The 13,970-nt window shown below is 49.1% G+C and overlaps 1 protein-coding gene across 14 annotated transcripts in view; it reads left to right on the top strand.

The window, feature by feature from the left end:
* LPIN1 (lipin 1) overlaps window positions 1–13,970 on the top strand; it is a 132,732-nt gene that overhangs the window by 61,753 nt on the left and 57,009 nt on the right. The window lies entirely within an intron of this gene.

Raw genomic sequence — 13,970 nt, 5'->3', positions numbered from 1 at the left:
AGATGGTTTGCGTGCAGGTTGTCGCTGGGGAAAGCAGGTGACCACCCAGTGTCTGACCAAAAAACGGGAAACTTCCGCTAAAACGACTGGCAGATGGACTCAGAGAGTTTTTTAAGCCCTCAGTAGTCCCCAGGATAGTAGGAGTATTTTGGACAAATGAGAGCTTGTAACAGTTTTGTTTTAATTTGAGGAATGGCATGACGACTGTGACATTATTTATCTGTTGTTCTATAATTTGGGTCTTAGGAATTAAAGTAATCGATTGAGGAATGGGCAGTACCTGAGAAGTAATTGAGAAATGAACACACACACTTTTTTTTTTTTTTCTTTTGCCCCAGAAGTGTGGGAAGAGCTAAGAGTCTGCTTTATGGTTCTGTGTTTTGATAATTCCTCATACTTGTCAAGCATTTTTGTTTATGGACGGGAGCCTTGGAGCTCTCCTTCCTGTTTGTATTGAAGGGCTGTGCAGTGTCGGGGAGCCAGGCCGGGCCAGAGCCCTGAACCTGAACTTCGGGGGGTCTGGGGGCCTAGGCTCCGGTCCTACCTCTGCTGGAGCTTGCTGGGGGCCCCTGTGCAAGTGTGTTAACCAAATCAGGTCTCATTTAGCAAAGTCTCATTACTCTGGTAAAGAATATGCTGGAAGGCACAAACCTACCTGCTGAGTCTTGTTTCGCTGGAGAGAGCTTGAGGGTTCCTGGCGGGGGGTGGAAGGGGAAGGATCTCTGTGTTCTGGGGGAGAATCTCAGGAATGGCTGAGGAGAGTGCTCCCTGGGTGGTGAGGATGGCCGGCCCCGCCTGGCCCCAGGGAGGCCTGTGGGCCCAGCCCTTGCCCAGTGAGCTGCCCTCAGAGCCCTGGACCAGAGGGAAACGGAGGGCAGGAGATGGAAAGATCTTTGAAAGAGGTCACCACAGGCCTGCGGGGTGCTGAGGCCAGTGCTTCATAGTTACACTGGCCACTTAACCGCTGTATGACGGTGGGCCAAAGACTTAAATTCTCCTGCGCCTTGGTTTCTTCATCTATGAAGTGTAGAGATGATCATACCCATTTATGAGATTATTGTAAAAATTAACTGAGATATACAAGAGATATACAGGGTCAGTGACTGAGTATGGCGGTTTTTGTTTTAGGGAGGAGCATGGGGTACCAGGGAGGAGGGCTGTTTGTAGGGTCAAGACGGTTTTGCCCAACGCTGGCCCCTGGGTTGCAAATCATCACTACGGGACACGCCCCTCCCTGCCACCCATCTCGTATCATGAACTAGCCTCTCCTGGACCCTCTCTCTTCTAGGTTCACGGTATACAAGACAGACAGATGGGTATGGGTGAGGGTTGCGGGCCGCTTCTTGAAGGGGAGGCCTGGTGGAGGCGGGAGGTTGTATCAACTGGAGTGGCTTTTGGAGCATTTTTGAGAAACACCCAGTAGGCCAGTGTCCAGCTGGGACACTGAGAGGCTGGTGCCTTGACCTGTGTGCTGGTCAGCTTCCTCAGTGTGACCTGTGCTGGGGGTGGGGGGGGGGAGTTGGAAGCTGTGGAGGTGCTGAGGAGTACGTGAGGTCCAGAGGGACAAGTGGCACGCTGTCAGCCCTGGGGGGCGAGCTCCCTGGGAAGGTGAAGCCACACTCTATAGTTTCATTGAATTCCGGCTCAGTTTATTTTGGGACAGGCCCACTCACTTACAATTGGGGTGGAATTTTGTGAAAAAAAGGCAAGGCCCGAAGTGATTCTTAATTTATGGAAGACTCCAGGCACCTGTTTGCTGGCCATTTATGAAATGGGAACTTTCTGAGCTGTGAGTGGGGGGGCCCAGTATCTGCTTTTGGAGCTGGTGGTGGGTCTGGCCCAGAGGGACCCCAGGGCCCAGGCCTCTGGACTAGGGGTGCCCCAGATCCCCAAAGGCACCCTCTGCCTTCTTCTTTCCTGTGTCCTCCTCACTTCTCTGTGCACTTCTTCCTCTTCCCACGTCTTTCTCCTCCCCTCCCCCCCCCTTTTTTTAAGATTTTATTTATTTATTCATGAGAGCCACAGAGAGAAAGAGGCAGAGACACAGGCAGAGGGAGAAGCAGGCTCCCTGCAGGGAGCCCAACGTGGGACTTGATCCTGGGTCTCCAGGATCAGGCTCTGCACTGAAGGCAACACTAAACTGCTGAGCCACCCGGGCTGCCCCTCTCCCCACCTTTTATGCAGCAAAGGAGAAGTAAGACATGAGCAGTCAGCAGCCCGGGCTGGGCCACATGCAGTGCAAGCTGGAGTGTGGTGAGGATGAGTCCAGTTGTGCACAGAGCTCCAGGTCTAGGCATGGGTCGGCGTCTGTCACCGTGCAGTTTGTGACCTCCTGGTCATAAAAATCCATTTGGCTGGCCCACAGACATTATGAAAAAGTGAAATAGAAAAGAAGATATCAGCTATTGTTTTGGGAAACCTGTTTTAGCTGTGATGTGTGTGTGAGACTGCACGCTCTAGTGGAGGGAGGGCGGGCAGGTGGGTGTGTGAGGGAGAGTGCGTGGGTGTGTGGGCAGGAGGCTGCACAGCCACAGGCTCTGGCTTCCTCCTGGCCCACAGCAGCCACCACCACCTGCTGGGGAGTGGCTCAGACTGGTTGTGCCATGTCCCTGCTGCCCAACTGAGAGGTCAGGGTGGGGGTTGGGGGTGGGGAGGTAGGGTTGGGGGCGGGGAGTGAAGGGCCAGGGCTCATTCTGGAAGGGAGCAGGGGGCTTTTCATGCTGGGGATCTCGGCCAGTCTTTTAACCCCCTTACCAGGTTCTGTGATTCTTTCAACAACTTAGAATTTATTTTTGCTAGTACTAAATGCTGGGGCTTTCCAGAAAAAAAAAAAAAAAGTCACAGGCTGTTAGAACAGTCATGGCGCTGTATCAGCTGTCTGTTGCTCCTCGGTGTGATGTCCTCTACATTGCTCACCGAGCTGACCACAGATGCTGTGACGGAGACACACCTGTTTGCTGGCTGCTTCTGGGACACTGAGGACATTGACCCCTTGCACCTTGTTCCCAGAGATCCCATTTCTCCTTGGATACGTGTACTTTCTCTTTTTGGTGAAATCTTTCTCTGCATTCATGGGTCTCATTAGGCATACCCTTTGTTTTACGAAAGACAAGAAACAAGCAACAGAAGTCATGGGATGACAGGGCACAACTGCCGAACATAGACGTTCTCCTTGGCAACTGCTTCTGCAAAACAATTTCCTGCCAGTGAATTCTGCATAGTAATCACAGAATGCTGCCCAATCTCGGGGTTGCCTTTGGGCTCAGATTTTTGGGCCAACAGAAATGTATTAGCACCCTATGGTAATAGGAGCACACCTCTCTGATATTTCTGTATTAATTTTAGCCTATAATGTTCTTTGCCCTGTCTTTTAGGGAGGGTGCAATTTAACTAAGGCAAGAGCCTTAATTCGGAATCCGGGAGTCATTTATGACCACAGGATTAGCACGTGCCTTGCATTTGGCGCCTGTACTTTGACAAATACTTTACATATACCACCAATCCTGTGAGGTGGACAATGTTAATCCCATTTTATAGATACGAAACTGAGGCTCAGATTAGTCACTGGCTCGTGGTCCCAGTTAGTGGGTGGCAGAGCTGGGATCTGAACACCTACCATCTGCCTCCAGGAGACTCTGCATTCTTCTCCTCTGAGCTGTAGGCAGCAGTCTTGAACATCAGGTGATGAGAGTTAGCCCTTCATGGAGTGCTGGGGTGGAGGGGGTGGGGATCCTACAGAAGTAGAAGTCACAAAAGCACGATGTTCTTTTTGACCAAGACACAAGCCTGGACAGAGGGCACTTGCAGGTGTGTAAAGAGGGGATGCAAGCCCTGTGCTCCGTTAGTGAGTTAAATAGTTAAGAGCCAGAGGACAAGGCATCTAACCTAGAGTTGTTTTGCTCAACGTATTGGCCGCCCTGTAGTGTGGATGTCTCCAGCCCTTACTGTCCAGGCCTTTTGTGCTCCTTGGCAGGGACCCGGGAACACTTATCACATGGGATTATGAGATCCGAGCGTTGCAAAATCCCATCGCTGGAGGAGCTGGATGGTCACCCTCTGACCTTTCTGACCGAGGCAAGAACCCTGCCGTCACCCCCTCTTGTCTTGTTGACCAAGAGACCCCGACATTCAGCAGGCCAGAGTTTTCATCCCTCACCCAGTTCTCTGAGGCCATTAAAAATTCATGTTAAAGTAATAGGCACGCATGTAAAAAACAAAAGCCAGAGCCAACGCTATGGACATAGTAACGGTGAAAGTGAAGGTCTTCCCAGGCCTGGTCCCCGGGGCTGTCAGCCGGTGGACCTTGTTTGGTATGTAAATCAGACCAGAATTTTTTGTTTTGTGCATCTCAGAATATGTGTAAATATAATCCTTGAAAAAGGATTCATTTTATCAATATTTTTGTACCCTTTCATTCAATATATGCCTTTGTCGATTTAGTGGTTGTGAAGCTACCTCTCCCTGTTTTCCGTTTTTTTTTTAGAAGATTTATGATATTCTGTTACATGATTTCTTTTTTTTTAAGATTTTATTTATTTATTCATGAGAGACACAGAGAGAGAGAGGCCCAGAGACACAGGCAGAGGGAAAGCAGGCTCCATGCAGGGAGCCCGACGTGGGACTCGATCCTGGGTCTCCAGGGTCATGCCCTGGGCTGAAGGTGGCGCTGAACTGCTGAGCCACCCGGGCTGCCCTGTTACAAGGTTTTTTTTTTTTTTTTTTTTTTTTTAACAAGAGTCCTATGGATATTTAAATTGTTTCTGATTTTCCCAATTACAGGTCAATGGGCCTTGACTGTCTTGTAACTGGATCTTCCGGTGGTAGGATTGCTGGGGTAGAACGGGCCAAATATGACAGTGCCCCAGTGCTCACCCCATTTATTATCCACCAGCAGTGGGTGATGACTTGGTTTCCCCTGCTGTCACCAACCCTGGAGTTTTTATGACATGCTCTGAGTTTAGACCATCTGAGAGGCCTTGTTTCTGTATCTTACATTATGAGTGGGGTTGAGTATCTTCTCATGTATCGTTGACCGAATGGACTTCTCTCTGGGAACTCCCTCTGTATTTTGCCCATTTCTTCTATTGGGTTAGGGTGAGGCCATCTTCCATGGGCTTAAAAATTGTAGAGATGGGTGGTGGTAGCAAAAACTGCAGGCTTATGAACACCATGGGCTTTGCATTTTGGCAGAAGTTCTAAGAAAGAGTTTCTTGGCAAGTTGCGAAATCCAGAGAAAGATTCTGTCCATTTGGGGTGAAGCTGATTTTTTCTGTTGTAATCACTAGGCAAGAGGTTATGAGACCTCCATTCCCTCATCTTGACAGTGTGTTAGCAGTGCTACTCTTCCAGAACCATACAAGATTGGGCCAACCCATGCTTTTGTGCATCTGCTGTGTGCCAGGAATTGTACGGATTAGCTCCAGTGTGGGCACTCCTGCTGGTGGTGGCGGTGGTGGTGGTGGCTTGAAAGAGGAGAAAACACCAGGCCTTTGCTCTCTTTCCAACATGGTAACAGCCCCCTCTGCTGGGACACACTGTCCACGCCTCCGGCCACACCCTCCCTCCTGCAGGACCCCCCCTGGAGCTGGTTCTGCCCGTGCCCAGGTCCTGAAGCCACCAGGGCTCTGTATTACCTGCCTGCTTAATTCAGAAAGAGCTGTGGTGGGGGAAAGCTTGGGCCAGCTGGTTTTTCTGCTTCATCACTTCTTCAGGAAGTACTCGTCTGCCTTACAAGCTTTCTTAGAAGCATCTCAAGCTTTTCTGGTGAATTTTCTTATTTTGGAAGGGGGGGCTGTTTCCTGAAGCATTGCTGGCCTGCCAGTAAAGTCCCCGAGTGCCCAAGGGTATTGAGAAACACAGAAGTTTTCTCTTTTGTTTAAGGAGCTTGTCTTAGGGCCACATTCAAGGACTGTGGAGCTACTGCATGGGGCAGCTGGTGGGTTGGGTCCCAGCTGGCTGGGAGGGAAGCGCCTTGCCCTCAGGTGCGCTGCCCGTGGGGCAGGGCAGGGGGGAAACGTAGGTATACTCGACCTTGAGGCCGGTATTCCTTTCTCTGCCTCATGCTGCAAACACGTCATACTTTTTTTTTTTTTTTTTTTTGCCATTTACGTGTGATTTATCCCTCCTACCAATTGATAAATCAGTTCACGATGCTCTGAAGAAAGACTTCTTTGCTCTTAATACAAATTGCCGGAGGGAGATATGCTGCTTATAAACCAATTTCATTTTCTTGCAAGTCTTATTAGTCGTTAGGCCATTTGGAGGGATTTCTTAGAAATTGTCTTTTAAAAATTTTTCCCCAGTGCTTTGGCGGAACACCAGCTCTTAGCCATAACCTTCTGGGTGAATGTGATCTCAGCCAGTCCCAGGAGCAGTGTGATGTTTGTGTTCTCAGAGTTGGTCAGATTTGGGTCCCAGACATGGAGACACGTGGAGGATGTGCTCCGATGAGAGGTGCCGGGGGTGGTGGGTGGAGGCCCCCCATGCGTCCCTCTGAGGCCTGGCTGGGATGCAGACAGTGCCTGCCTGGCATGTTAGGGTACCAGGGGCAGTCACGTAGCTGTCCTCCCATGCATGGCCTTGGGATAACTGGGGGAATGCAGAATGAGACACCCAGGGGGCTTCAAGGAGCAGTGGGGAGAACCCCAGGGAGGCAGGGTAGTCACCCACCTGTCCTTGGAGGCAGCTTACAGATATTTAATGTAGATCAGGATGAAAAGAGGGGTGCAGGGGAAGAGTTGATCCCTGAGTATTCAGACTTTACTAGTAAAATCTCTGCCCTTTCTCTTAACTCAGGAGGAACGAGCCCGTCTCAGGGCTCCTGCTTTACTTTGGTGTGCCACCTGGAGATGGCAGGGGGTGGGCTGGTTTGTTCTGGGTCCGACTGGCAAGTACAGGCCTCTCTCCGGAGCAGGCCGACCAATTTCCAAACCAGACACTAGCTTAGGAGGAAGAAATTTCTAGTAAAATGCACCTAAGGGATAATTTTGGCCTGCCCGCTGGAGAAGTGAATTTATTTGCACTTACTGTGCTTTCCACTTACCTGCGTGTGTAATTTCAAGTCTGGGTGTGCTGCCCTATTCGTCCATCGGACTGTCAAGTCCTACAGGAGGTTTGCAGGCTTGTCACAATATTGGATACAGACTGAACCTGGATTTGGATGCTGTCCCGCCCCTTTCCTGTGTTGGGACCCTGAGCAAAATACATACTCTAAAGCTCGGTTTTCTTCTCTGCAAGATGGGAAAATTATACCCACTGCATCATTATGACCAACAAGTAGTTTAAACTCTGTTATTGTCACCACCTGGGCAGTGTCCCAACCTCCGTGGGAGGTGCAGACGGGCAGTGGCCCTTCTGTCACACTGGCTCGCTGCTGTGTTACTTTGCCTACTGTTGCCCGTCAACTCGGGATGTTTAGAAGCTTCCCAGATGTGCTCCTTTAACCCAAGTAGCCGGCGGGCTGGCCCCTGACAGCTGAACGGGCCAGTGGCTGTTGGCCCTTGAGAGCAGCTTGTGGTGCATCCGGGTGTGTTCCTGGAGCTGGAGGCCTCACCCCAGGCTGATAGTTGGGTTGGTTTTTCCAGTCCAGAAGCTCCCGGATGTCCCACAGACCCGGATTCCACAGGGCTCCTCGCTAAGCACCTGCCGTGTGCATGTTTGCATAGACACTGGGTGAGTGGCAGCCTGGTTCCGGGGAATGATGAATCATTCGGAGGATGGAAGTGCCAGAAAAATCTCCTGACATAAAGGAGGCTGTTGTGACCTTTTACCTTTTGCTTTAAACTTTACTTCCCAGGGGACCCTGAGGTGGGGCCCTGAAGAGGGTGTGAGTCCTTGGGGAAACACCACGTTGAGAGCCCACGACGGAGTCCACTTGGTCTCGTGGTCTCATCACTTCCTCAGGGAGGTAGGGACGCTGAGGAGCGTTTGCCCCCTGCTTTCCAAGGGCAGAGACCTTTTCTAGGCATCATCTTGTGACAGCTGGTAGGTCCCATCAGAGAGGTGTCGATACCTCACTGCCACGCACATGGCTCGCAGATTTTGGAGGAGGATGGTCGCATCCTGGTGGTCTGACCCCATTTCATGCAGCTTCTGTTTTTCAGACTCTTACCCTTTATGTTTCATGACCTGGTTTGGATTTTTTTTTTTTTTTTTTTTTGGCAAGAAAAGCCTTACGAGCTGGTTATTTAAACTGTGTCTGCAGCGAATTTCATTTGGGGCTTTGTCTTCATGAGTTTTATGTTCTTGGAAGAGAACAGTTCCTATTCTTAATTTCTCCTGGTTTTTCCATTTTAGCACCCTGCCCCCCCCTTTCCCAGAGTTGCCAAGCTGCTTCTGGGGTGTTGGGTGCACCTTGTGGTCTGCACATCTGGAATTTTTTTGTGATGGGACAAAAAGACCCAAACAAATGCCTTTCCCCAACCCTCAGTTTCTTGCTTGGGATGGAGGCTTGATTTCAGGATGTTGCTGTGGCCAGGTCACAGAATCATGAACTTTGAGCACCACTGGGTTCTTGAATTCCCTCCACAACCCTGTTGCCCGATGGTGGTTTAGACTCTTTGTTGAGACCACCGTTGACGGCGGGCTCACTCCGTCTCATGAGTCAGCTCTCCTTAGAAGCTTGGTCTCCTAGACTGTGCTTTCCTCTCCCCCGGCTCTGGAAGGTCCTCTCTCTAATTCTGACTCCAATTACAATCTGTGATCGTCTAGACAGCACCGGATACCCTGTCCACATGTGCTGAACATTATTTAACATTTGGACCTAAATGATTGCCATCTGTTTTGCTAAAGCCACACGGCTGACTTTCTTCAACCGGGCGTCACGCATTTATACCAGTTTTGTGCACCAAGATGAGGAGAGACAGCACCGTGTAGACGAGAACAGGGGAGTTTTGGGCTTCATTCAACCTGGGTTCCTGCGCTCCCCGTGCTCCTGGTTGTGCTACTCTGAACATCATGCAAACCTGGTGCCCTGGGTTCCTCATTAGAAATGGGGCAGTAATGTTGGTTTTGAGTGTGACGCAGGGTTGCTTAGATTTTTACCATGTGAGCTCACTCACATGAAGGTTTTCTGTGCCTTGTGAAGTGCTGTACAGTTGTAGTGTGGAGGTTTGCATGGCCCTTTACCTGGGATTCACTTGGTGATACGTTAAGGGTTTGGAGCATAAACACGGGCACTGGGTCTGATGATTTCGGAGCATTCTTTTCTCTCCAGAGTGGTTGGTGGACACCCACTGTAGTGCTTCAAGCCCACTGGCGTCTTTCCCGTAACCATCGTGTTGTCCTCCTTACATCCAGTGATTATCCTGGGATTCCCAGCCGTGGTGTCAGGATGAGGCCTGCTTACCCAGGTGGCACCTGTGGCTTCCCCGAGAGCCTCATGGGAATAAGGATCGGCCTTGGGGACAGAAAATTAACCTTGTACAGGAGTAGGTTGGTTTCCTCAGAGAGCCTGGAATTGTGTTTCATTTTGGATGTCCTTTCGAAGAGGAGTCAGAGGTTAGCCTCTGCTCAACCTCAAGTATAGTTAGGTGGTTTTTCCTAGCTCTGTCTCATTTCATTATTTCTCTTTATGTGATGAGCAACTTACTGCTCTTGAAACATTAGTGGACTGTGCACACCCGTGTGGCCACGACAGTCCTGAGGACCTGTCTGTGGCCTGGAGAGGTGGAGCCCCCCTCTACAACACATGCTTAGTCCTCCCACCACCCACTGCTCCACCCTGGCTCCCCGCACTGATCCTCAGAGGGCCCTAAGCTTCTCTCAGCCCTGGCCCCTGACTCTACAGCATACATTTGTCCTAACGCAGGACGGAGCCAGCTTTGATGCTGTGTCCTCTGTTTCCATTGTATCAGTGGAAAAATGTTCCAGACCAATAAAGCATTTTCACTTTTGGAAGACCATGTGGATTTAATTCAAGTAAATCATCCCAGAGGTACCTAGCTTCATAGACAAAATAAAATAAAACTCGGATCCTGGCAAATGTTGAAGAATGTAGTCAAATACAGCTTGAGGAGTAAAGAAACGTAGTGGTGGATGACTGCAGACATTTCCTGGGCCCTTGGGATGGGCCAAGCACCTCGTTGAAGGGCTGGAGCCCAGAGATGAGCCTGCCTCCTCCCTTTCCATCAGCGGAACAGACCAACTTGGTTGATGGGGTCTGTCCAGCCACCTGACAAAATGGCAGCCCATATTCATCCACTGCCTTGGATGGGAAGTCATGCCATTCACTGAGCTGGAGGGCTGAGGAGAAGGTTCAGCTCTCAAAAGTGAGTCGTTTTGGGTGTGTTTATGGATGAGGTGCCCGGGACAACCAGGTGAGGACCTGGAAGAGGCCATGTGAGATGCAGTTTAAGGTGGGATTGTAGAACTCCTGCCGGACACTCAGCTTTTATTTATTTATTTATTTATTTATTTATTTATTTATTTATAGACTATATTTGTTGGAGAGAGAGAGAGAGAGGGAGAAGCAGACTCTTTGCTGAGCAGGGAGCCTGACATGGGACTCGATCCCAGGACCCTGGGATCATGACCTGAGCCCAAGGCAGATGCTTAACTGACTGAGCCACCCAGGTGTGCTGGACACTCTGTTCTTAAAAAGAAGGAGGTAGAAAGAGAAATAGAGGTGAGACTTAAGATGGGGCTTCTGAGGGTTATATTCACAGAGGCAGTTTTGCAGTCATTTTGACCTTGGTTAAGGTGGGGGCCCTGATTTGTCAGTCTTCTCAGAGAAGGGGAGAAGAGAAGCACATGTTTAGAGGTTGCCTACCAAATTACCATTTCATTTCCCAGGAGCAAACCCACAAAATTAAGGTGGAGAGGCTATTATTTCCTAGGGAATGTGCTTTTGATAACGTTCTAGTTGAGAGGAATGGAAAGGGAATTAAAATCGCTTTTCTCCACTTGCCTATCAGTTGAGTAGAACAAGCAATTTCTGGATTGACAGTTCAGGGCCTTAGCCTAAAATAACTTGAATCTTCATATTTAATGGTTGATGCAATTCGAGTTGAACGTACTGTTTATTATGAATGTTGTAAGCAGAATCCTAGGTGGGAACACGCTTTTGGATTTTTATGTTCTTCAGTGTTTTATCTATTTGTCTCTGAGTGCTGTAGTGGTTTCTTTTCTTTTCTTTTCTTTTTTACTGTAGTAGTTTCTGACTCAGAGAAGAATGCCTGGAAAGATGGCATTTCCAGGAGATGCAATAGCCTCAGAAAATTGGCCTCAAAAAAGTCTTCTGGAAAACTAGAAAATAACACATTAAAAAAAGCCCACATTATTAAGTCAATATTATTATAATGTAAATGTAGCAATGATTATATATAAGTAATATATAATGTAAATAATATATAATATAAAATCATTTATGATATTATATAAACATATATAATCAGTCATATATTAATTAAATTGAATAAATTAATTAAAATATGTTATATAATATGATATAATAATATATCATATTATATAATTATGTAATAATAATAATTACAATATATAATTAGTTGTAATATAATGACATATTTTATATATGTGTGTGTGTTGACATGTTTCTCCACCTCAGAATTGGTTTGAAAATCCACAGCACAGTTTTGAGAACCCTCATTCAGCCAGAGGGTATTTGTGAGGTTTGGTTAACTCTCCTTGAAAACTTCTGAAATAGGTTGGTGGCATCCTGTTTCATGATCCATGAAGCCCTGTCAGGGGCAGCGACCACATCTTGGCAACGGTGGAGATTAAAATCAACAGATTTAAAAGTAATTTGGTATGTGGAGAGTGAAGAGGAAAGCCCGTACCTCAGGGCTGTTTAAGTGGATTCCTCTGCATTTGGTTTGTGCTTTGCAGGCTGTACTTCCGGTTGCTCTGGAGGTAGTTACGGCCTTTCTTCCTCACATCTTCCCCTCCCTGCCGGGGGGTCCCAGGTCTCAGTGAACAGCAGGAGACAGCAGGGCACGAATGAGATTCAGGGCTGTGCACCTCGGGCTGGTTTGCGTGGCTTCGTATCTGTAGGAAAATCCTATTAGCTTCTTCCTTGAGTCCTTTACCTCACAGGGAACTGAGCAAGTGAAACTGGGAACTGGGGCTCAGCTGCTGTGGCCTGGCATTCTTTCAGTATTTGGCCAACACTTGTCTAGAAGAAATCCAGGGAGAGCAGAGATGAAAAAGAGCCGGGCCTGCCCCCAACTTACCTGCACCCCTCAGCCAGGCCTGGGGTGGACTGGGTGCCCCCCCGCCCCCTGGAAGCCCATCCCGTACCTCCGGGCCCAAGCTAACAGTACTTGTCTTCCTGGAATGAGCTCTGGTGCCTACCTCATTCTCCCTCACCCCCTTTAAAGTCGTGGTGAAAGACATGTAACATAAATGATTATGATCCTGATCATTTTTAAGTGTACAGTTCCACACACTTTGTGTAAGAATGTTCGCACTGTTGTGCCACCGTCACCACCATCCAGCTCCAGCTTTTGTTTCATCTTGCCACAGGAAGCTCTGTGCCCATGACACCAACCCCCCTTCTGTCCTCCCCACAGCCCCTGGTAATCTCTGTTCTGCTTCCTATTTCTACCCGATTTAGGGTAGAAATCCTGACCCGATTTAGGTCGTCGGGGTGCTTTATAGGAGTAGAATCGCCACATGTGGTGTTTATCCCTTTGTTTTGGGCTTATTTCACTTAGCATGATGTCCTCCGGGGTTATCCATGTTGTTTATAGAACGTACATCAGAATCTTTTTTTTTCCCCCACTGGCTCATAGCCCATTGCAAGTCTGTACCACATTTTGTTTATCTCTTCCTCCCATGGATGGACACTTGGGTGGTTTCCACCTTTTGGCCATGGCGGGAATGCTTCTGTGAACATGGGTGTGTGAATATCTCCTTGAGACCCTGCTTTGGGTTTTCTTGGGTATATATTTGGAAGTGGAATGGCTGGGTCATATGGTAATTCTATTTTTAATTTTCTGAGGAACCGTGTTCTGTGCTGTTCCATACATAGCGCCGTGCCATTTTGCATTCCTACCAACAGTGCACATAGGTTCCAATTTCTTCCCAGCCTTGCCAACCCTTGTTTCTTGCTCCGCTGGAGAGAGTAGCCATCCAGGTAGTCTCCTCGGTAAAAGATGCTCGCTTGGTGGTCAGCCAGAGCAGCCCCTTTCGATGTTGAAGTTCCCCGGGAGAGGATTGCCAGGTGGGGCCGTGACCCTGTCATTTGTTCAGAATTATGGAACAGATGTCCTGCTTCCAAGGGGGAGGTGTTTTCAGATTTGCAAATAAGCTGTTCAGTAGAGGGGGCAGCTAAAGATACGAAAGCAGCTTCCGAGTATTTGTGGTGGGAGAATTATACCGGGCCAATCCCGTGGTATGCACACAGGGAAGATCCTAGGACCAGGAATCGGGAAGTCAGGGTCTGCCACTCTGCGAAGGTGGGGGCCCTGCCTACCACTTCCCCTTTGTGGGCTCATTTCTCTTAGATGAAGTTGTTGGAAGAACAACCCAGGGCCCTGCCACCTTCAAAATCTTCTGATTCTGCACAGTAACTTTGAATTTGCTCACTGATGGGAGGGGAGGGCAAGGGAGCAGAGCAACATTTAGCTTGAATTATTAAAGATGCCCTCTCAGGCTTTCTCTTGGGGTGGTCGGAGCTGGAATTGGATCTTGCAGGTCATCCAGGCCGACGTCCTCGTCTTACAGATGAGGAGCTGGGATGCAGACATGTGGTAACACCATCCAGCTCTGAGCTTTCTCTTTATTGTGGCTACAACATGTTGGCTGGCAGGTCCTCTGGGGCCACATGACCAGCAGCAGGGGCATAGGCCTGGGTTCAAGCCTCACTGCAGGAGGCGGTCACCTGTCACTCAGGACCAGTGTGGCCCACAGGTGAGGGCGATGAAGTCGAGAGGGGCCCCGGGGGGGCTGGGGGTGGGGAGGAGGACTGTGGAACTGAAAAGGAGGTGGCTTCTGAACCCAGGCCTGTGACC

Source organism: Vulpes vulpes, chromosome 8, assembly GCF_048418805.1.
Source record: "Vulpes vulpes isolate BD-2025 chromosome 8, VulVul3, whole genome shotgun sequence".
NCBI classification, from domain to species: domain Eukaryota; kingdom Metazoa; phylum Chordata; class Mammalia; order Carnivora; family Canidae; genus Vulpes; species Vulpes vulpes.
Note: the sequence above shows the minus strand (reverse complement) of the source record. Positions and strands in the feature narration are given on the sequence as shown.